At 46.8% G+C, this 21287-nt stretch overlaps 5 non-coding genes across 5 annotated transcripts; 1 reads left to right on the top strand and 4 right to left on the bottom strand.

Annotated features, from left to right (window-relative positions):
- Window positions 1-3202: 3202 nt before the first annotated feature.
- trnal-aag (transfer RNA leucine (anticodon AAG)) lies at window positions 3203-3284 on the top strand. The gene has a single exon. It is a non-coding gene; the product is annotated as a tRNA-Leu (tRNA).
- Window positions 3285-5222: 1938 nt separating this feature from the next.
- Window positions 5223-5335, bottom strand: trnal-caa (transfer RNA leucine (anticodon CAA)). The gene is made up of 2 exons: window positions 5298-5335; window positions 5223-5268 (listed from the first exon to the last, which is right to left on the bottom strand). It is a non-coding gene; the product is annotated as a tRNA-Leu (tRNA).
- A 2701-nt stretch (window positions 5336-8036) lies between these two features.
- trnal-caa (transfer RNA leucine (anticodon CAA)) lies at window positions 8037-8149 on the bottom strand. Its single transcript has 2 exons — window positions 8112-8149; window positions 8037-8082 (listed from the first exon to the last, which is right to left on the bottom strand). It is a non-coding gene; the product is annotated as a tRNA-Leu (tRNA).
- A 9610-nt stretch (window positions 8150-17759) lies between these two features.
- trnav-uac (transfer RNA valine (anticodon UAC)) lies at window positions 17760-17832 on the bottom strand. Its single transcript has one exon. It is a non-coding gene; the product is annotated as a tRNA-Val (tRNA).
- A 109-nt stretch (window positions 17833-17941) lies between these two features.
- Window positions 17942-18014, bottom strand: trnaf-gaa (transfer RNA phenylalanine (anticodon GAA)). The gene has a single exon. It is a non-coding gene; the product is annotated as a tRNA-Phe (tRNA).
- Between the last annotated feature and the right edge of the window lie 3273 nt (window positions 18015-21287).

The raw sequence follows: 21287 nt of genomic DNA on the forward strand, positions 1-21287 counted from the left end.
AATTGTTGTCGTTTTCATGCCAGCTGGCACTAATTATTCTGCACCAACAGGGAAGATTAGTATTTTATCTATCGCAATATGTGTGGAATTTGTTTTTAAAAAAGTTGTTCCAGAAATGAACACTTCCATTAAAGTTAAGGCAGACACCTGTTGCTGTCCACAATGACCAACTCTGCATGGCAAGAGAGGAAGAAAAGCACTGTGGTGATTTGAACCCAGAAGCTTATTTACTAGACATGCACGTTAACCAGCTAAGCCACAGCACCAATGGAGCACTCTCCTTTTACAGCCTCTTAGACACACCGCTCTGAGATACCTGTGTTCTGTGTGCGCTGAGCCTGCTCGCTGAGCAAGTGATGAGAAATGGCTTTTATCTGGTAATTTCAAGTCCAAGGAGATCAATATGCTTTTTATGTTTGACATCTTCAAGGAAAATGGTGAAATCGCAGGTGGAAGAGGAAAATGATCCTTGAGTAGAGGAAAGACGACCATCTTGAGCACTAACTCATGTCAGGAGGCTAACTTCTGGGATGAGGTGGTGGAGTGGTAAGGCGATGGACTACTAATCCATTGTGCTCTGCACATGTGGGTGTGAATCCCATCCTTGTGAAGTTCAGCAGTTGACAAATGTGCCTTTTTAAACTGGGTGTGCTTTCGTTTCATCTTTCGCTCCTGTACTACAGCAGTAATATTTCTAGATGTGCATGAACATGGTATAGTAGGCTGACGGCAGGAACACGGGGTCCACAAGCAGTGACAGTATCAGAGGTGTCTGCAGTGTGTTGGTTTGTGAGCACTAATAAAATAACTTGCCGTGGAAGCACGTGTGCCTGCATTAATACAGCTCCATTGAGCAGAAAAAGCAACACAAACACCGACTTGTCAACAGGAAGTTTCCGTAGCTGAAAACACAGCCATTGTGCTCCAGGTGAAGCTTGTGTCGCAGGATGTGTGTCATTGAGGCAGTCACGGTCTGGGATTGATTGGGTTATGTTGATTTGTGTTACAGGGTGTGGGTCATTGAGGCAGTAACAGGCTGTGATTGATTAGGTTATGTTGATTTCCAGGATGGTGTCAATGTTGCCTCTCACTCAAGGGGGTGACTGCAGTTGTCCCAATTAATACAGGAACAGTCAGTAAAAACAGTCAAACCCAAGTCGTTCAGGGAGCAATTAGGTATCGAGACTTGGAGGTGTGAGGAGTTGCTGAGCCAGTTTTAGCCAGACCAAGGGGTGAACTGATAAGGTTCCATGACACCTAGCTCAGCACTCCCACACCCCTCAAACAACACAAGCTTCCTCCTGGAAAAATACTGGGCAAACCCGATTCTGACAGGGACGGTGGAAACCCCCCTGAAAGGGATTGGCTAAGGAGAGGGATAAAAAGACCTGAGACAGAACAGAGGGGGCTCCCGATTCCCACTGGACCCTGGAGACGACACAGGCAGCACAAGGGAAGCTACAGAGTGCAAGACCCCGGAGGTACTCTGCAGAGACTTCTAATACCTGGAGGCAAGGATCTACTGGTTCAGTAACTGACGACAATGAGAGACATTGGCATTGAAACAGAGGTACTGTACAGAGACTTTTAACACCTGAAGGTGAGGAACAAGGAAACTGGCACAGTTAGACGATTCAAAGTGAGAGGAATGTAATACAGTCGCAGAGGATTTCTATTGTTACCTGAACAGAGACTGGGGAAATAGGACTGGGCGATACCCCTCTCCTCAAAGTGGGCCATCAGAGACTACAGGTACTAAGTAGAGACGTTCGAGTGACCTCTCTTTAGTATTTTACAGGAAAGACTGCTGCCCCTCTCTATTCATTTTGACCCTGGGAAGGACCTCTTGCTGCTGTGAATTCTGTTTTCGTTGTGTTTTTGGGTGATAGTGCATGTGAATGTAGTTGGAAAATAAAAAGGGCACTTATACAATACAAATGCTTGTCGCTGGTCTGTGTGTGCATTGGTGATTCTAGGAGATAAACAGAACCTGTGGTAATGTAGAGGGGCCCTAGCACCCCGTTTGTATTGCTAGGTGGTGTAGTCGTACACGAGGCAGGAACATCCCTCGCCCATAGGGTTCACCTTACTGTGACACCTTCTTCGTCTATGTTTTTTGAGTGTACTGCAAATGATCTTAGTATCGAAGTGCCATCCCAAATAACCGATCCGAACAGTCTGCTTTACAGAGGAGCACTGCCGGAGCTTATCGTTGGCAAACTAAAGACCAGGCCGACCTCTTCTGTGACTCTTGAACACTGAGTCTCAAAGTTGTGAATTCAAACTCCACACTGGCGGGAAATTCCATAGGTAATGAACACATTTTCTTGCATGCTAATCAAAAGAAATATTAAGAAACTTTTCCTGATACCAGTTTTTTACAAAAGTAAAGGCACATGGCACATGTGTGCCACATCACGTCCGAGTTTAGTGACAACTACCTCAGAGTTTTTAAGCTGGGTAGTTTCAGATCAGATCACTTTTTTTATCAAAGGTTCAAGCAAACCCGAATACTTTTGCAAGAGACATTTCAGAATCCCAGTCAAATACAGTACGATTGCTGGATCCTTCGAATTCAACTGAACTATAGCACAGATCTGCAGTCCACCATTAGAATACTGTGGGTGTGTTGTATAAGCCATACCGCCCAAAATAGTTCTAAAACAGGAGATGCATCCTCGTTTAGGAATGTGATATAAAGTGAAATGGTCTGGGAAGAGTCCTACGTTTGAACAGTTCAAAATAGATGTAAAGGGGTATTTACGGACTCTTTTGAAATGTAAGAACAAGCTGTGCGGACCTTATCTTTATTTACCTTGTGTAATCGTTTTTCATAAAGTGTAATTGTATTATAGCACGTGCCCCTGACGATTTTCTTGATACGTAATATGTGCTCTTGTTTGTATTGTATGTAGTTTTGTTGTTTAAATAAAATGTGAAAGACACAACTTTCCGGATGCGGCTGCTGTAAAAATAAAATGACATCAAGGGTGCTGTACGCAGAGGTCTGAAACCTGCTCCACAGAAGATCTTTATCCAGAGGTGTTAAAGAAGTCGAGATCTCGCCATGAGAGGGGAAGCATCTCAGAAAAAGCAGGTGCAGTCGGTTCCACGGTCATAACGCCACTAAGTCGGGCGACAAGAGCAAAACCCACCCGGCTTCCTCCGGGCAAGTAATGAGACAAAGAAACAGCACACAGCGGGTAATGTGGCCGAGCGGTCTAAGGCACTGGATTAAGGCTCCAGTCTCTTTGGGGGCGTGGGTTCGAATCCCACTGCTGCCAGGTGCTTCTGTCAAGACCCCCTTTCAGCTGGCTTCAGTCAAAAGGGAGGGAACTGCTTTTTGGCTGTCTCTCGAGAAACTAAGCAGAGTGTTTAAAGATACTTTCTCAGCTTGACATCAAGGCACAAAACAAAAACCTTCTTGCGTCCTCTCAACCCAAAAGCGCTTTGCCACTTTTTGCGTTATGCAGGGAACGATGTCTGCCCAGATCACTTTTGTGTCAATGCAAATCGTAGTGTGCCCTCCGTTTTAATGTTGGCTGTGCTGGCGTGCTGCTTCTGTCTGTGAAACTTGAATGTTCTGCTTCTTCACACCAAATCGTCGGCGGGGGTTGAGCTTGTTAAATCTTTGCGCATAGCGCTCCTTTGGAAGTACTTTGTCCAAGTTCAAAAGCAATCGTGGGATTTACTTCATGCGTGCAAAAAGCATGCCTCGCATGACAGATTTAAATGGGGAATGGAGCCTGCTTCTTGCTGTTTTTCCTGTGGTTGCAGTTACAAAGTTGATCGTGCTTTCACATTCTGTTAACAGTATTCACTGGCTGAGCTTTATCAGTTGGTTCGTAAAGGAATCTCTGCTTCGGTTCCAGAAAAGTCATCTGTAGTGTGTTTTTTTCCGTGCCCATGGCAGTCTTTTAAAGCTGGTAGTAATGGCGGCGAAGTTAATTTTTTATCCTCTTTAAAAGAATAAGGACGGGCTGGGGCGAGCTCCATTTACCACTCTTTCACATACTCTAACAAAGAGAAACGTTAGTGTCTTCCGGTGTGTGAGCCAATTTCTCAAAACATTAAAAAATAAGTTATAGAAATTGAATTGTTCTACTTTTTAGGCTTGCATAGTCTTATTCATATTTCAGTTAAGCCTTTTCTTCTGTAGTAATTTCACTTGATATTAAAATTAGTACTGATTTACAAGAATTTTGGAATAAGTTTCAGTTTAGGAAAATCGTGCCCAGAAGCTAACAAAACTGGTAATGTTCACATAATGTGTAATGCCAAAGCAGCAGTTGAGGTGGGAAACAAAAGGCATTTCTTGGTATGAATCCTAAAACTTCATAGATGGCGTTCTAGGACTTCTCGCTTCAGATAAAGCTGTCAATACATCATAGATTTCTACTCATTCAATATTAGCAGTGTTATCACTACCGAACACTAAATATAGATCCTGGCAATAATTCATGAGTTGTTTATTAGAAAATTATTTATGTTTTTTTTTAAACATATTTTCAATACCAGACAAAAAGTCGAAAGTTTCAATTTCATGCAACTGATGAAATCTCTCTTCAATGGAAGTTATAAGTACAGTACATCCAAAATACTGAGGAATCAATCAAATTTACATGTTTCTTGTGGATCCAGAAGATCATTTTGAGACTCAAAACATGCCTGTCTTTTCTTTTTTCGAGGACGAAGGAGTAGCAGCAGGAGTAGCAGTTATGGCAAGAACGTGTTTAGAGTTCAGGACTTCTCATTTCTAATGCAGAGCCATCGACTCGGAAAGCACCACCTGCGATAAAAGAAATTGCAGAATTGGTCTGTTCATGCTGCCTACACGCTTTGAATTGCTGGTATTTTCTGCAAGCGTTCCTTTTTGAGGGTTCATGAAATTCCTCACATTTGATCCAACACTAAAATATTTCATTCGGGGTCGCCTAATTCATAGTGCAAACCGAATCTACAGGGGAATGCTGTGGCACATGAAGCCGTTTGTTATTCTGTTGTGAGGTGTGAGGGGCGGAATGCAAATCGAGTTGGTGAATAGAAAATGAAACAGGAGTCACTTCTTGAGCTACAAATTCCAAAAAGTATGAAAACCTGTGCATTTTAAAAGTGCAGAATACTCACAAATTGCACTGAGTTGCTTGCTTTCTTCTGCTGCTTTTATATTTCAGTCATTCACTGTAGCACTGGAACAATTCAAGAGAGGTAAAAGCAGAAGCTGTCAGGAGTGGGATTTGAACCCACGCCTCCATTTGGAGACCAGAACACCCAAGCCAGCTGGAAAAACACATGTCTTTGAGTCTGGCGCCTTAGACCACTTGGCCACCCTGACAAGCACAAGCAAGTGGTGTGCTATATGCACCAGTAGTTGACTAAACTGAGTTTCTTCCCTGAAATGATTTGCTTGCGAAGAGCCAAGTTGCCTTGAATGGATCTTGGAAATCAAATATACGGATGGATTGTTATTCGGTTGTGAGTTTTGAGGGGCGTATTATAAATTGAGTTGGTGAAAAGGCGCTTTTTGTTAGTCTGTCGGGAGGCTGCACAAGGTGTTTAGAGGGAGAACTTCTAAAAGGCAGGCTCTCTATGTTTAACATCAAGAAAGATTTTTTTTTCTCAATGGAAATGCTCTTTGGCGCTTTCAGCTTTACGTAGGGACCAACGTCTGCCGAGACCACTTTTGAGCCAATGCAAATGGTAATGTGCCACCAAGTACATTTAATATTGGCTGTGGTAGCGAGCTGCTTTTGTTTGTGAAGCTTTTACTTCTTTAAGCTGAATCATCGGCAGGAGTAGCTTATTAAATCTTTGCTCATTGCGCTCCATCAGAAATACCTTGTCCATGTTCAAAAGAGATCAGGGGATTTACTTCATGCTTTCACATGGCATACCTTACACAAAAGATTTAAATGGGGAATTGATTGTGCTTCTTGATGTTGTTCCTGTGGTTGCCTTGGTTACAATGGTGAACGTTCTTCCACGTTCTGTTAGAGTATCCACTGGGTGGGCTTTATCAATTGGCTCGGATAGGTCATCAGTGCTCCGTCTCCAGAAAAATAATCAGCACTGTCTTTTTTCTGTGCACATGACCGTCTTTTAAAACATATAAAATCACGAGTTCATTGATTTCTCCAAATAACAACAATACATTTTAACCCTTCAATCCAATAGTTTTACTCCAAGTAAAAAGCAGCGCAATATATAGAGAGATGACATTCAAAGATTTCAACGTTCTTATTGGATTGCCTGTATGCAGATATCGCTCAGAATTGCTAATATGATTTTAATTCAGTTTTTCTCTACTACTTTCAGAGTCTTTTATTGACCTTGCTGAAGCAGAGAAGTGACATAATCACAAATGCAACCAGTTGTGCAGCTGTTTCTGGTTAATAATGATTAATGCGAAAAAAAAAACAGCTCCTTGCATTAAGAGTCCTCCCTCTGGATTCCTCTGAAAGCTGCGCGAATTACTCACTGCGTGTCCTGTACTGTGTAGCACAGTGACAAGAACGCCTTGAGTTTTTTTCCGTATGTGAAGGAAAATGCAAAAGAGCATGAAAAGTATTGATGGTATAAAATATCCATGGTACAACTCGAGAAAGAACTGAAGGACAAAACAATGACATTTGATGATTACAAGAGAAACACAACCGTCTGAACATGGGCTTGGATCCTGACCGCTTGCGTTAAAAGACAAAGCAAAGGATATAACCTGTAAATGTCTTCATGTCTTACAGTTTATGAAATAACACAATTTCTTACTTTCTTGATAATTTCTTACTATTGATAGATGCTTTTTTAAATTTTAACAGAATCACAATTACAAACAAATGGGGTTAAACTGTTATTCACATACTCTAACGAAGAGAAACGTTAGTGTCTTCCGGTGTGTGAGCCCATCTCTCAAAAAATAAAAAAATAAGTTCTATAAATTGAATTGTTCTATTTTTCAGGCTTGCATAGTCTTATTCATATTTCAGTTAAGCCTTTTCCTCTGTAGTGATTTAATTTGATATTAAAATTAGTCCTGATTTACAATTTTTGGACATGGTTCATCTTAAAGAATTTTGTAATAAGTTTCAGTTTAGGAAAATCGTGCCCAGAAGCTACCAAAACTGGTAATGTTCACATTATGTGTAAAGCAAAAGCAGCAGTTGGGTTGGGAAACAAAAGGCATTTCTTGGTATGAATCCTTAAACTTCATAGATGGCGTTCTAGGACTTCTCGCTTCAGATAAAGCTGTCAATACATCATAGATTTCTACTCAATCAATATCAGCAGTGTTATCACTACCGAACGCTAAATATAGATCCTGGCAATAATTCATGAGTTGTTTGTTAGAAAATTATTTATGGTTTTTTTTAAACATATTTTCAATACCAGACAAAAAGTCGAAAGTTTCAATTTCATGCAACTGATGAAATCTCTCTTCGATGGAAGTTATAAGTACAGTACATCCAAAATACTGCGGAATCAATCAAATGTACATGTTTCTTGTGGATCCAGAAGATCATTTTGAGACTCAAAACATGCCTGTCTTTTCTTTTTTCGAGGACGAAGGAGTAGCAGCAGGAGTAGCAGTAATGGCAAGAACGTGTTTAGAGTTCAGCACTTCTCATTTCTAATGCAGAGCCATCGACTCGGAAAGCACTGCCCGCGATAAAAGAAATTGCAGAATTGGTCTGTTCATGCTGCCTACACGCTTTGAATTGCTGGCATTTTCTGCAAGCATTCCTTTTTGAGGGTTCATGAAATTCCTCACATTTGAGCCAACACTAAAATATTTCATTCGGGGTCGCCTAATTCATAGTGCAAACCGAATCTACAGGGGAATGCTGTGGCACATGAAGCCGTTTGTTATTCTGTTGTGAGGTGTGAGGGGCGGAATGCAAATCGAGTTGGTGAATAGAAAATGAAACAGGAGTCACTTCTTGAGCTACGAATTCCAAAAAGTATGAAAACCTGTGCATTTTAAAAGTGCAGAATACTCACAAATTACACTGGAACAATTCAAGAGAGGTAAAAACGGAAGCTGTCAGGAGTGGGATTTGAACCCACGCCTCCATTGGGAGACCAGAACACCCAAGCCAGCTGGAAAAACACATGTCCTTGAGTCTGGCGCCTTAGACCACTCGGCCACCCTGACAAGCAAGAGCAAGTGGTGTGCTGAATGCACCAGTAGTTGACTAAACTGAGTTTCTTCCCTGAAATTATTAGTTGCCTTGAATGGATCTTGGAAATCAAATATACGGATGGATTGTTATTCGGTTGTGAGTTTTGAGGGGCGTATTATAAATTGAGTTGGTGAAAAGGCGCTTTTTGTTAGTCTGTCGGGAGGCTGCACAAGGTGTTTAGAGGGAGAACTTCTAAAAGGCAGGCTCTCTATGTTTAACATCAAGAAAGATTTTTTTTTCTCAATGGAAATGCTCTTTGGCGCTTTCAGCTTTACGTAGCGTTACGTATCTTTAAGCTGAATCATTGGCAGGAGTAGCTTATTAAATCTTTGCTCATAGCGCTCCATCAGAAATACCTTGTCCATGTTCAAAAGAGATCAGGGGATTTACTTCATGCTTTCACATGGCATACCTTACACAAAAGATTTAAATGGGGAATTGATTGTGCTTCTTGATGTTGTTCCTGTGGTTGCCTTGGTTACAATGGTGAACGTTCTTCCACGTTCTGTTAGAGTATCCACTGGGTGGGCTTTATCAATTGGCTCGATAAGTCATCAGTGCTCCGTCTCCAGAAAAATAATCAGAACTGTCTTTTTTCTGTGCACATGACCGTCTTTTAAAACATATAAAATCACGAGTTCATTGATTTCTCCAAATAACAACAATACATTTTAACCCTTCAATCCAATAGTTTTACTCCAAGTAAAAAGCATCGCAATATATAGAGAGATGATATTCAAAGATTTCAACGTTCTTATTGGATTGCCTGTATGCAGATATCGCTCAGAATTGCTAATATGATTTTAATTCAGTTTTTCTCTACTACTTTCAGAGTCTTTTATTGACCTTGCTGAAGCAGAGAAGTGACATAATCACAAATGCGACCAGATATGCAGCTGTTTCTGGTTAATAATGATTAATGCGAAAAATAAAATAGCTCCTTGCATTAAGAGCAAGAGCAACCAACGCGCTCGCTTGTTGAGTTGGGTATTTTCCGAGCTACTCTTCCTTAGCTGTGTAGAGGTTTGATGGGTTTACTGAGACAATTATTAATTGTAGCAGTAATCACGAGGTGGTTCGTTGTGGCTTTTAGAAAATCAATCGTCAGAACAACTAACAACGCACACACACGGGTTCAATACACGAGATACAGTTATTAATATAAATTGTGCACCAAACATATACTAGTCTGCCTGGATATAAGCGGCAGACCTTACTGTGAGGGTTATCAATATACAAGGTATATAATGTCGAAGAGATGCAAACACAAAGAGATACACAACAAAGAATATATGTCAATATATATCGTTCGGTTACCAAATCGCTAATCAGTGTTATTACCCACTGTTACTCTAAATTCGGAAGTAAATGCAATACTCATGAATTAAATTGATAACAACTTGTGTTGAGGTACAATTGAATTCTCGAGACGCAATGTAGAACATGGGGTTTACTTATCCACTGTGTATGGATTTGGAATTTCCCGGCACGAACACCAAACCAGCTGACAGGCTCTATTGCAGCCTCGGTTCCAGCGGTTGTCCAATGGGCGTTGTCCCGGCGTCCTCTGGCTACCGGCCAACCAGTCGAGGTGCAGCTCGGAGTAGGACGGGTGGAGGAATCTGACTGCGGCGCGCAGGGCAGTCGTTGCTCCGAGGGGATCTACCAGCAGTCCGGCTGGCTAGTAGAAAGTATCTATGCACAGAGTGTGACCGCGAGTCCTCACAAGTCACTCTTTTGCCCGGGAAGAAGCTGGTTCGTTCCCGGTCCAGCGCTGCTTCTGAATAAGCTATTCAGGTTGTCGACGAGGGTCCAACTGTAGGCTGCCGTTGATCAAGCGGAGCATTCACATTGGTAGAATTCTGAGTACGTATGGGATCCTCGGCCTCGCGCTTAGAACAAAGTCCAAGTCCCTTTGCAGACAACAGCAGTTGTCACGTGATTGTCTCTGAGGATGCGCGAAAATGGCCAAGGAGAGCCCTGATCTGAGCTTGCACTCCTTTTTTGACCAAGACACAGATGTGTGCTGATTGGTTGAGAGTATGGCGGGCATTGGAGACGCACGGGGTATTACCACGCCCTGCCAGTCCCTGATTGATTGATCAAGGTGAGATATCAGTCACTTACTCCTGACACTTAGGAATGCAGTCCAGATGTCCATTCGGCACTCCCTAGACAGATAGGCGCCAATGGATGACCATTGATCATGATAGCCAGGCTTAGCTAAATGCATCCCCGTTTGGGAGCTGTCCCTTATCAAAAGAAAACATCTTAAATCAGCCTGCATGAATACTTTCTCTGTGGCTGCACCACAGAAATGGAGGGTGAGATGGGGTCTCATTTAGGAAAGCACACCAACGCTTAATTCTGTCTTATTAACAAGCATTGCCGCTACACATGTCAACCAGGAAGCCTGTGTCATTATGTCTTTTAAAAGAATTTAAAGCCTACAAACAGGATCAAACAACATCACAATCTGATGAACTAATGCATATACAACACAGCCACTGTGTAACGAATGATACAATAAACATAGTACAATACATACAGATGCAGCCATTCAAAGTGCGCGGCACAGACATGTACCGGAGGTTATTGGCTACGGCCTCGCGCATCGCGAAGCGCGATGATGCAAAATATCGCACCACGAGTGCCACTGTCGGTCAACCAATCACGTACCGCGGTATTTTGCGTCATGATGCGTGAGGCCGTAGCCAATTACCCGCGGTATGTGTCTGTGCCGTGTACTTTGAGTGGCTGCATCTGTATACATATAGCCGTATTTTCACCGTGATATATACGTATATTCAACGAATCACTGCCCACTGGGTGTGCGGACCTTTTCTTATTTACCTTGTGCAATCGTTTTTCATAAAATGTAATTGTATTATAGCATGAACCCCTGGCGATTTTCTTGATACGTTATATGTGCTCTTGTTTGTATTGTATGTATTTTTGTTGTTCAAATACAAAGTAAAAAGCACAATTTTCCGGATGCAGCTGCTGTAAAAAAATCAAGGGTGCTGTACGCAGAGGTCTGAAGCCTGCTCCACAGGAAAACTTTATCCAGAAACTTTATGTTAAAGAAGTCGAGATCTCGCCATGAGAGGGGAAGCATCTCAGAAAAAGCAGGTGCAGTCGGTTCCACAGTCATAACGCCACTAAGTTGAATGACAAGAGCAAGAGCCACCCGGCTTCCTCCAGGCAAGTAATTAGACAAAGAGACAAGGCACAGTGGGTAGTGTGGCTGAGCAGTCTAAGGTGCTGGCTTAAGGCTCCAGGTTCTTTGGGGGCATGGGTTCAACATTTGTCTTTCATCTTTCGCAAGCTGTATAGATTTCTTTAAAAACAAGTTTTGGAAAAAGGAAACGAACACTTGCATTCACATAAATTAAAAGGCATGGGATTTGCCTATAACGATAAACTCTGTACAGTAAGACATGAAGAAAGGCACCGCTGGGAATCGGATGCAGGATCTCCTGTTTACTAGCCAGCTAAGCCAATTAAGCTAAATCTGTTCCACAGATGTACAATGTGCCTTTCCTCTTGTCGTATTCAAGAGTACTGACTGCGTGAGCTCCTCACTATGTGTCCTGTACTCTACTGTGATTTCATTTAGATCATCTACGTGGAGTACAGTGACAAGATCGCCTTGAATATTTTCACTTTGAGTAAGTCATTGAAGAAAATGTCAGAGTGGCCTCATCAACAATCCACTCAGGCAGCGCACCTCTGTAAAGTGCTGTTTGTTCACATCGATCGGCTTTTTTTTGCCTTCATTCATGCAAGTAGTACAGGCAGACGCCCCTATTCTGCCGTGACCCAGATTCGAACCGAGGTTGTTGCGACCACAATACAAAGTACTGACCACTATACAATCATGGCAAGTTACCAAAACACACGCTGGGGGTGGAAAAGGCTGTGCTCTCTCGTGTGACAGGAGTCACCTGCTCTTACTTTCCAAAAGATCAGCACCATGTACGAAAGAGACGCATTAAAACCACTCAAACATGTGCAAAACGTGCGAGAAGAGGGGGCTCTTGTTTCCACCTGAAGACTTCTCGCATGTGAGACGAACTGATCATTGCTGCAGCTCGGAAACCTGCAGGAGGTGGGAGGGGTACTCTCGTAGACAGTGCTGACCTTCGGCAAGAGGATTTATACTCTCCAAGATGATATTTGCACTTTCTGGAGAGGAGATTTTCTCCATTTCAGTCGCCCGATTTCGTCGATTGCGTGGAGAGGGCTGTAGAATGTGGCACCGCCTTTCCTGCTCTGACCATGACAGGCGTGCTGGTCTCTGGAGAATGAGCAAGGTCCATCAGCGCACTCCAATAAAGGCACTGGAAGCTGCTGAATCGCATTGGCGAAGCTCGGCACTGGGCCACTGGGAACAGCTTCCCACCATTTCCGTAGTGTTGTGGTTATCATGTTTGCCTCACACGCGAAAGGTCCCTGGTTCAAAACCAGGTGGAAACAGACCGGCTTCTTTTGTCGCCACGCTTACTGTTTGGGGATTCGCCTAGCGCTGTGATTGAACAGACCCACTCACCTCTTAGTGTGGCGGGATCTGCACAGTGCATGTCGCAGCGTATCCTGCTTTCACTTCAATGTGCTTCCTGATGTACCCCAGTCTCCCACGTCACAGGTGGGGATACTAACCACTATACTAACGAGGAAGACATCGCTCTCTCCGACCCCCGGCATCGTGTCCCGACCAACCATGCTGGAAGCCGACGCGTGCTGTGATTCCTTTATGAAGCAGAAATAAAAACCGAAGAGCCGAGAGATCATTTCAGCATTTTGCATGTGAATGGAAAACACAAATGACCAACTCGGAATGACTTGCTTTTGATGCTTTTCAAAGCATTCTTTGTGCATCGAACAGACCCACTCACCTCTTAATGAGGGATCTGCACAGTGCATGTTTCCTGCTTTCACTTCAATGCGCGTCCTGATGTTGAGTCGTGTGCCGTGCGGAGGCTCTGAAAGTGAGAGCAATGAAAAGGTGCACGGCGCTGTGAAAGAAATGGAGGTAAATACGTCTCTAGACATGGATGACGTCACCCTGCTCCTCTCTGACAATGCCTCAATTAGCAGAGCTCTGCAGTGCTGTGATTGGTTCTCTTTGGCTTCCTCTGCAAAAATTAACAAATCTAAGAGTGAGATTTTATATCAGAACTGGAGGGAGCCAAAAGAAGGACATGATCTCAGGCTGCAAGAGAAGAGAATTAAGGTCCTGGGGGTGTATTTTGGAGAAGAGATGGGACCTCGGTTTTACGCCTCCCCCGAAGGACGGCGCCTGTTTGTGCAGCAGAGTGTCGCCATCAGGATGCTGGGGCATAAGAAAGCCACACAGACCGCAGGGTGAGCGCTCCCTACTGGTCCCAGTCACACCTCTTGCAGGAGCAGCAGCAACCTGAGCTTTTCCGGGGGGAATCTCCCATCCGGGTGCCGGCTAGGCTCACACCTGCTGAGCTGCCATGGGTGAGCTCTGTCGAGAGTCGCAGGGTGAGATCTAGTCACCGGGGAGAAACGATACAAGCGAAGGATTACTCGGCTCCCAGCACTTGAAAAGACCGACAAATGACTCGTTCCCGCCGGAGCTGAATATACCTGCATGTGTCGTGTCGTCTACTTCCCCCGCCCCGCTGTGTTTGCTGTATTGTCTTTGAAGCCGGCCCCCAAGACGAGACGGGCTGTTCCCGTGCCCCAATTAACACTTTACAGGTGCCATTCCCCGGCATTGTGGCCATTGTCGGTGGTCACACGCCATAAGATAAGGTGGAGGAGAGCGGGGCATGCCCAGCGCCAGACATTCAAGGAGGGGGCTGTGCGGGGTGAGGTGAGGTGCGACACGCCGGAGCCCCGACGCTACTAATGCGGAGCACTTGTTGAACTGGCATCGAAAGGACGTGTGCGCACGGAGCGAGCCTTCCCTGCGGCGGAGCGTGGAAACTTTCTCCCTGCGCTGCAGGAGTTGGGTGCGCTGCAGCGGTGCCGAGAGAACAGCACAGAAGGCAGCAGGTTCTGGAGAGCGGGTAAGAGACGGAGCCTTGTGGGCAGGCGAGCAGGCCCGTTTTTTGGAAATTGCTGAAAAGGCTCCGGTGTTTGTTCGGTGTGTGGCAGGCGCACGACGCGAGCTTGCGTAGCGATCTGCCGGTCTGGTGTTATGCAAATGAGGCCGAATTGCATCCTGGGACATGCTGCGAATGCGCATTGGCGACTGCAGATGTGTAGGAAATGGCGCGCTCGTTTTCTCATTTTGCCCACCCTTTTGAGTGTTAGTGTGGCGTGTGAGTGTGCGAAAGAGTGGGCCCAGCAGGAGGCAGTGGCATGTGGGGCGAGGAGCTGGCCTAGGCTGCGCGCTTTGTGCTGTGGGTGTGGGCCGCTTGCAGGGCCTTATACAACTTATACTTACCTGGCAGGGGTGATACCTTGATCATCCTGTAGGTGGAGTAGTTGGATTGTTTTCTTGTTTTGTGGAAGCAGTGTTTGTTTTGCAGTTTACGAAATGGCAACTTTTGGATCCCGCAAGAATGCTGTGCGTTTTGAGCTTTAGGATGACCTCTTCATGGATCGCATGCAGTTCAGCAGAAAAGTGTTGCAGAAGGAACTTGGCTTTGAACCTCGGCACTTGGATTTCATCTTCGCTCTCCCAGGTCAGAAAGCATTTGAGGTTGTTTTTGCTACCTATTCTCTGTTTGAACGATGTGTGGATGTGTTTGAGGCAAAAAGAGGGAAAGTTCCTGCCCTTGAGAAGGTTAACTTGCAGCCTCTGACACAGAGAGAGAGGAAAACGGTGCATGTTGTTATGTTCTCGGATCTGGCAAAGACGGAGGACATTCACACCTGGCTTAACCAGTACTGCACCGTCCACCATGGAACTGAGGTTAGAGATGTTGACAGTATAAAAACAGGAGCAAGGAAATTTGAGGTTCGTTTGCTACCGGACAATGTAAATGGAGGCTTAAGGCACCTGCCCTCTACAATCCGGCTGGGCACCTGCAATGGCTATGTTTTTTATGTGGGACAACCAAAGGTGTGTCAGCGCTGTGGTGCTGTGGGACACCTGGCATCGTCCTGCACTGTGAAATGCTGCATGACCTGTGGCAAACAGGGACATTTAGCCTCTGACTGTTCAATGCTGCCAAATTGCAATTTATGTGGCTCGGAAAGACACGTTTTTAAGAACTGCCCTCACGCCTACGCCAATAAACTCAAAATGAGAAAGGATGAGGCAGTGCTTGTTTCAGCCAAACCGGCCCGAAAATCCAAAGCAAATAACAAGTCAAACAAAGAACCCTTGTTGGACAAAGACTCTCAGCCTCCAGCCAGGATCAGTCCTGCTGTGGCTCCGGGGCCGGTGGAAGAGAAATCCACTACGCCCCCACAACTGCAGACTGCACCAGACAAGCACGAGGGTTTGAAAACCCCCGAGAACAGTGAGGACCCCTCCCCCACTCCTGCTCCTCAGAACGAGGGCCAGTGTGGGGCCCCCCGGTGGAGCGGGTCCAGCGAGGATACCCAGGATTCAGCGGAGCTGCTTTTCTCAGACTCTGCAAGTGCTAGAGATGTCCTCCTCTCCTCCATCCAGTCCATCACGGAGGATCTGCAGCAGTTGGTGGGTGAGGGGGAAGAGGAGACTGGTGCATCGGCTGCACCCCTTTCCCCTCAGTGCTCCCAGGAGCTGGACTTGAGGAAAAGGAAAAATGACTCTGTTTTCTCCCAGAGCGAGGAGGAAGGAGAGCATGGTGATGGGGACAGCTGGAACCCCTCCACCCCTCCCTCTACCCCCTTCCTTGAAATGGACTCCGTGAACGCTTTTACTGCTGCCACCCTGATGAAGGCTCATTCAGAGGATGGCTGGCAGGAAATTGGTAAGAAGAAAAAGAGCTTTGTCTCAGAGAGAGTGAAAGTTGTTGGGGTCACTCTTCAGCCTGTCTTCTTCTCAGATCATCAGGCTTTAGGGTGTAGAGTGGAACTCCAGGGCGGGACTGTCTTTGGCCCAGGCTTCTGAAAACTCAACACAAAGCTGCTAGAGAACGAGGGGGTAGTATCCCGCTACAAGGAGAAACTATCACAGTGGCTGTCCTTGCAGTGTCTGTACGGGTCAGTAGGAGAGTGGTGGGAGGAGGTGAAGGTGAGGACAAAGGCCTTTTTCATGGCTGAGGGAAGGAAGGCTGCTGCCAGACGGAGAAGAGTGCTAGCCAGGAAACAGAGGCAGCTGCAGCGTCTCTACACGAGACAGTGGCTTCGATGTGCTCGAGGATATCACCCTTTTAAAAAAGGATGTCCGGAGCATAGCGGAAGAAAGTAGTCGAGGAGTGCTGTTAAGAAGCTGAGTGCAGTTCTTGGAAGAAAATGAGAAGTGTACTCGCTTCTTTTTCAGGAAAGTGGTAGGCTCCAAGTCTGTCATGGAAAGTGTAGTTGATGAGGAGGGAAGAGAGAGTACAGAGCTGAGTGCTATCCTCTCCTGCATCGAGGCCTTCTTGTCACGGACGTCCAAGGGGACTAACCGTGGGGAACAGGAGGGCGGAAAAAGACCCATATGCGTAGCGGCGAGACGGGAAAAAGGCCCGGGCTCATTAGTGCAAAGAGTTCAGGAATGCCGTATAGAAACCTGTGCCCTCAGGGAGCGGACGTGGGGCGCCCTGGTGCTAGGCGGGTCTCAGGACATCCGAACGTCAGTGCTGAGCGAGGACAGAGTGCAAGACCCTGAAATATTTAGCCCAAGGGAAAGAGAGGGACAGGAAGGACAGCAGACCAGAAACTAGGGACAGGACAGAGAATACCGCCCTCTGGCTGCAGAGGGCGTGACAATTCTACTCAAGACTGTACAGCTCTACAGAGGTAAAGGATGAAGAAATTCATTTTTTTACCTCAAAGCTAGAAAACGTTTTGAGTGAAGAAGATAGGGAAGTACTTGAGGGGGATTTGACAGTAGAACAGCTGAGAGGCTATGGAGAGCTTCAGAAGGGGAAAACTCCGGGTGCTGACAGGCTCCCTAAAGGGGTGTCTGCTTTTACTACTTGCACGAATGAAGGCAAAAAAAAAGCCAATCGATGTGAACGAACGACGCTTTACAGAGGAGTACTGCCTGACTGGATCGTTTATGAACAACAGAGGCCACTCCGACCTCTTCTCGGTTTTCTTCAATGACTTACTAAGGATCTTCTTCACATTCGACCATGCAGGGGAAGCCAGGTACACCAAAGCAAACGCATGAAAGTGCATTTCAAGCAGAGACCAGGAGGGACTTGTTTACACCGAGAGTGGGCGGAGAATGGAACAATGCGCCCAGCCCTGTTGCTGGAGCCGATTCTTGATGAGCTCTTGGGCTCACTAAGAGGCCCCCGCTGGATGCTAATCTTTCTGTTGTTCTTGCAGGTCCTGCGCTGCTTTTGAGCCGACAGAGCTCGTGCTGGTCTGTCAGCACAGCCCAATTGCAATTGATCGGCTCCGCGTACAGAAGGAATTTGCGTTTGGTACAAGAGTGCACAAAGGCACCGGAAATACATTGGGAACAAATGACCGGTCGCTCAAGACCTCTGTGAAGTACAGGAGCGTGCAAAACGAGGCTGTTTCCACCCGGTCTCGAACCGGGGACCTTTCGCGCGTAAGGCGAACATGATAGCCGCTACACTACGGAAACCTGCAGGGACCGCTGCTGGTGTCTCGCTTGCGTTTCGGGGTGAGAAAGGGACGCGTCACTTTAGGCAGGGGGCGCTGGAGAGAGGAACAAAGGGCGCGATGAAACAAAATGCCGAAACCCGGGATCGAACCAGGGACCTTTAGATCTTCAGTCTAACGCTCTCCCAACTGAGCTATTTTGGCAGTGCGCCAAGCCCACACCTAACTGCTCCAGCCTTCCTGTGGTGCAGCATGAGCGCACCAAGAGTAACGGGAGAGTGTTGCAGTAACGTCACTCAGAAGGAAAGCCACCCAGGTGCACCCTCTGAGCTCTGTCCAGCGCATCTTCCTCGCATGGACTTCTGCCTGTGATGGGCAGGAAACAGTTAGCAAGAACAGAACGACACCCCATGGGTGTCTCATGACCACACCTTAGGTTGTGACACGTGCAGGTGTGAGGGGTTGCCGGGCTACTTTGGAGCAGAGCTTGGGCGGAGGGGGGGCGGGAAAGCAGACAAAGAGGTGACACCTCAAGGTCTGCACGATCACAGCTCTCCGCCGCCCCAGGCTTCCGCTCGATAAGCTTCTGGACACACCCGCCCCTCCTCACACAGACCGTGGAAAAGCCCCCGAGTGGGAGGGCTCTCTCTTCCTCCCAGGAGCTCTTGGACACGACGCACAGGCAGGGCACGGGGAGCCGCCGCCTGCAAACACGGCTCCAGGCAGGACTCCGCTCTACAGGAGCCGCAGAGCAGAGGAGATGGGGGCAGCTTAGCTCCTGTGCAGAGACCTGAGCTGTTGTTGCTGCGGACGCTGTCTTTTCTGCACTCGGGGTAGGAGTGAATGTTGAGTTGCCCTTAGAAATGAAGCAGAGCACTTCAACGGCACGGGTGTGTGTGTGTGCGCCCTGGTGATTCTGGGAGACAGATCGAACCTGGGCTAAATGAGAGGGGGCTTAGCCCTCTTCCATTTGCTAGTTCAAAGTTGTACAACCCATTTGTATCTGCTAGGCGGCGCAGTCGTCGTGCACAAAGAACGCTTTGAAAAGCGTCAAAGGCAAGTCATTCCGAGTTGGTCGTTTGTGTTTTCCGTTCAGACGCGAAATGCGGAAATGATCTCTCGGCTCCTCGGTTGTCATTTCTGCTCCGTAGAGGGATCACAGCACGCGTCGGCTTCCAGCACGCTGGGTCGGGACACAATGCCGGGGGTCAGCGCATGCAAGGTCTTCCTCGTTAGTATAGTGGCAAGTATCCCCGCCTGTCACGCGGGAGACCGGGGTTTGATTCCCCGACAGGGAGTAGCTTTTCTTTCACCTCCTTAGAGAAAGGACTGCCTTTCACTTCTCTGTTTTCCTTCACACCGTCGTGCACCTTTGCATTGCTCTCGCTTTCAGAGCCTCCGCACGGCACACGACTCGACATCAGGAAGCACATTGAAGTGAAAGCAGGAAGCGCTGCGACATGCACTGTGCAGATCCCGTCACACTGAGGTGAGTGGGTCTGTTCGATGCACAAAGAACGCTTTGAGAAGCGTCAAAGGCAAGTCATTCCGAGTTGGTCGTTTGTGTTTTCCGTTCAGACGCGAAATGGTGAAATGATCTCTCGGCTCCTCGGTTGTCATTTCTGCTCCGTAAAGGAATCACAGCACGCGTCGGCTTCCAGCACGGTGGGTCGGGACACGATACCGGGGTTCGGAGAGAGCGATGTCTTCCTCGTTAGTATAGGACCTGTCACCTGTCCCCACCTGTCACGCGGGAGACCGGGGTACATCAGGACGCGCATTGAAGTGAAAGCAGGATGCGCTGCGACATGCACTGTGCAGATCCCGCCACACTAAGAGGTGAGTGGGTCTGTTCGATCACAGCGCTAGGCGAATCCCTAATCCCCTTTTGTGCCTGGCAACAAACGAAGTCTGTTTCCGCCTGCTTTCGAACCGGGGACCTTTCGCGTGTGAGGCGTTGTGTGTCTGTTTTCATGTTTATTTATATGTTAATACTCTTGTTTTGTGTTGGACGCTCAATGTCTGTCATTACTTATGATAGACAAACGCTTTTAAACCTGAGGACAGACTCCTTAATGTCATCAAACAACTTTTTTCACGTACCGGACTCCACCTGCTGGATCGGACAAAGATGCGGCGAACAACAACAGGTGGGCAGCAGACGCCGGGGAAGACGAGGCGGCGTGCTAGCGCGACTACGAAGGCGTCCGCACAGACCACCGCTGCCGTCTATTTTGTTAGCTAATGTTCAGTCACTGGACAATAAGATAGATGAGCTACATTGTCGAATCAACGCGGAAAGGGACCTGAGGGATTGCTGTGTTTATGCCTTCACTGAAACCTGGCTGAATGCGTGTGTCCCAGACACCTCCATCCAGCCAAAGGGGTTCTCCGTTTACCGCATGGACAGAAACCACCAAGCAACCGGCAAACACAAAGGGGGAGGCGTTTGCTTCCTGGTTAACAGCAAGTGGTGCACCGACGTGAAGGTAATCTCTGAATCCTGCTCGCCGAATCTAGAACACCTGACAATAAAATGTCGACCCTTTTATTTGCCGAGGGAGTTTTCCGCCACTTTTATCACAACCGTTTACATTCAACCTCAAGCCTGCGTGGAAGCAGCACATAGCGAACTCCACGACATTATCAACAAGCACGAAAACTCCCACCCAGAAGCCGTCTCAATTGTAGTTGGGGACTTCAACCACTGCAATCTGAGGAAAGTTCTGCAAAAATACATTGAGCATGTCACTGTACCGACAAGAGGAGGCAAAATTTTAGACCACTGCTACACAACAATAAAAGGAGCATACAAAGCGCTTCCCAAACCGAGTTTCGGTAAGTCGGACCACATCGCTCTCCTGTTGCTTCCTGAGTACAAACAGAAGCTGAAGACCTCCCCCATTGCGAATAGGTCAGTGCGTTGTTGGTCTGAGGAGGCGGAAAGCAGGTTAATAGACTGCTTTGATAGTACAGACTGGGACGCATTCAGAGCTCCCGACACAGATTTAAATGATCATACGGACGCGGTCACCAGCTATATTAAATACTGCACCGACGTTTGTGTACCAGAAATGAAAATTAGGTCATTTCCCAATCAGAAACTGTGGTTCAACCACGACATACGCAATAAAATAAAAGATAGATCCACCGCGTTCAAATCGGGGGACGAAGAGCTGTACAAGAAATCACGGTATGCATTAGAGGAAGCCATAAAACGCGCCAAACAGAGCTACAGAGTGCGGCTTGAAACGCAGTGCGCTGACACCCGGAGGCTGTGGCAGGGATTACAGTCAATCACAGGCTACAAGGGCTGCAGCCAGGAGATTGACACGAACAACGCATCCCTGCCTGACGAGCTGAACCACTTCTATGCCCGCTTTGATGCTCTGAACACGGGCAATGCTGAGAAGACCCCAAGTGTGCAGGGCGAGTTTGTTCTGAAACTCTCAGAGCAGGACATGCAGAAGACTCTGA

This window comes from Lepisosteus platostomus, chromosome 5, assembly GCF_059453375.1.
Source record: "Lepisosteus platostomus isolate fLepPlt1 chromosome 5, fLepPlt1.hap1, whole genome shotgun sequence".
Taxonomy (NCBI): domain Eukaryota; kingdom Metazoa; phylum Chordata; class Actinopteri; order Semionotiformes; family Lepisosteidae; genus Lepisosteus; species Lepisosteus platostomus.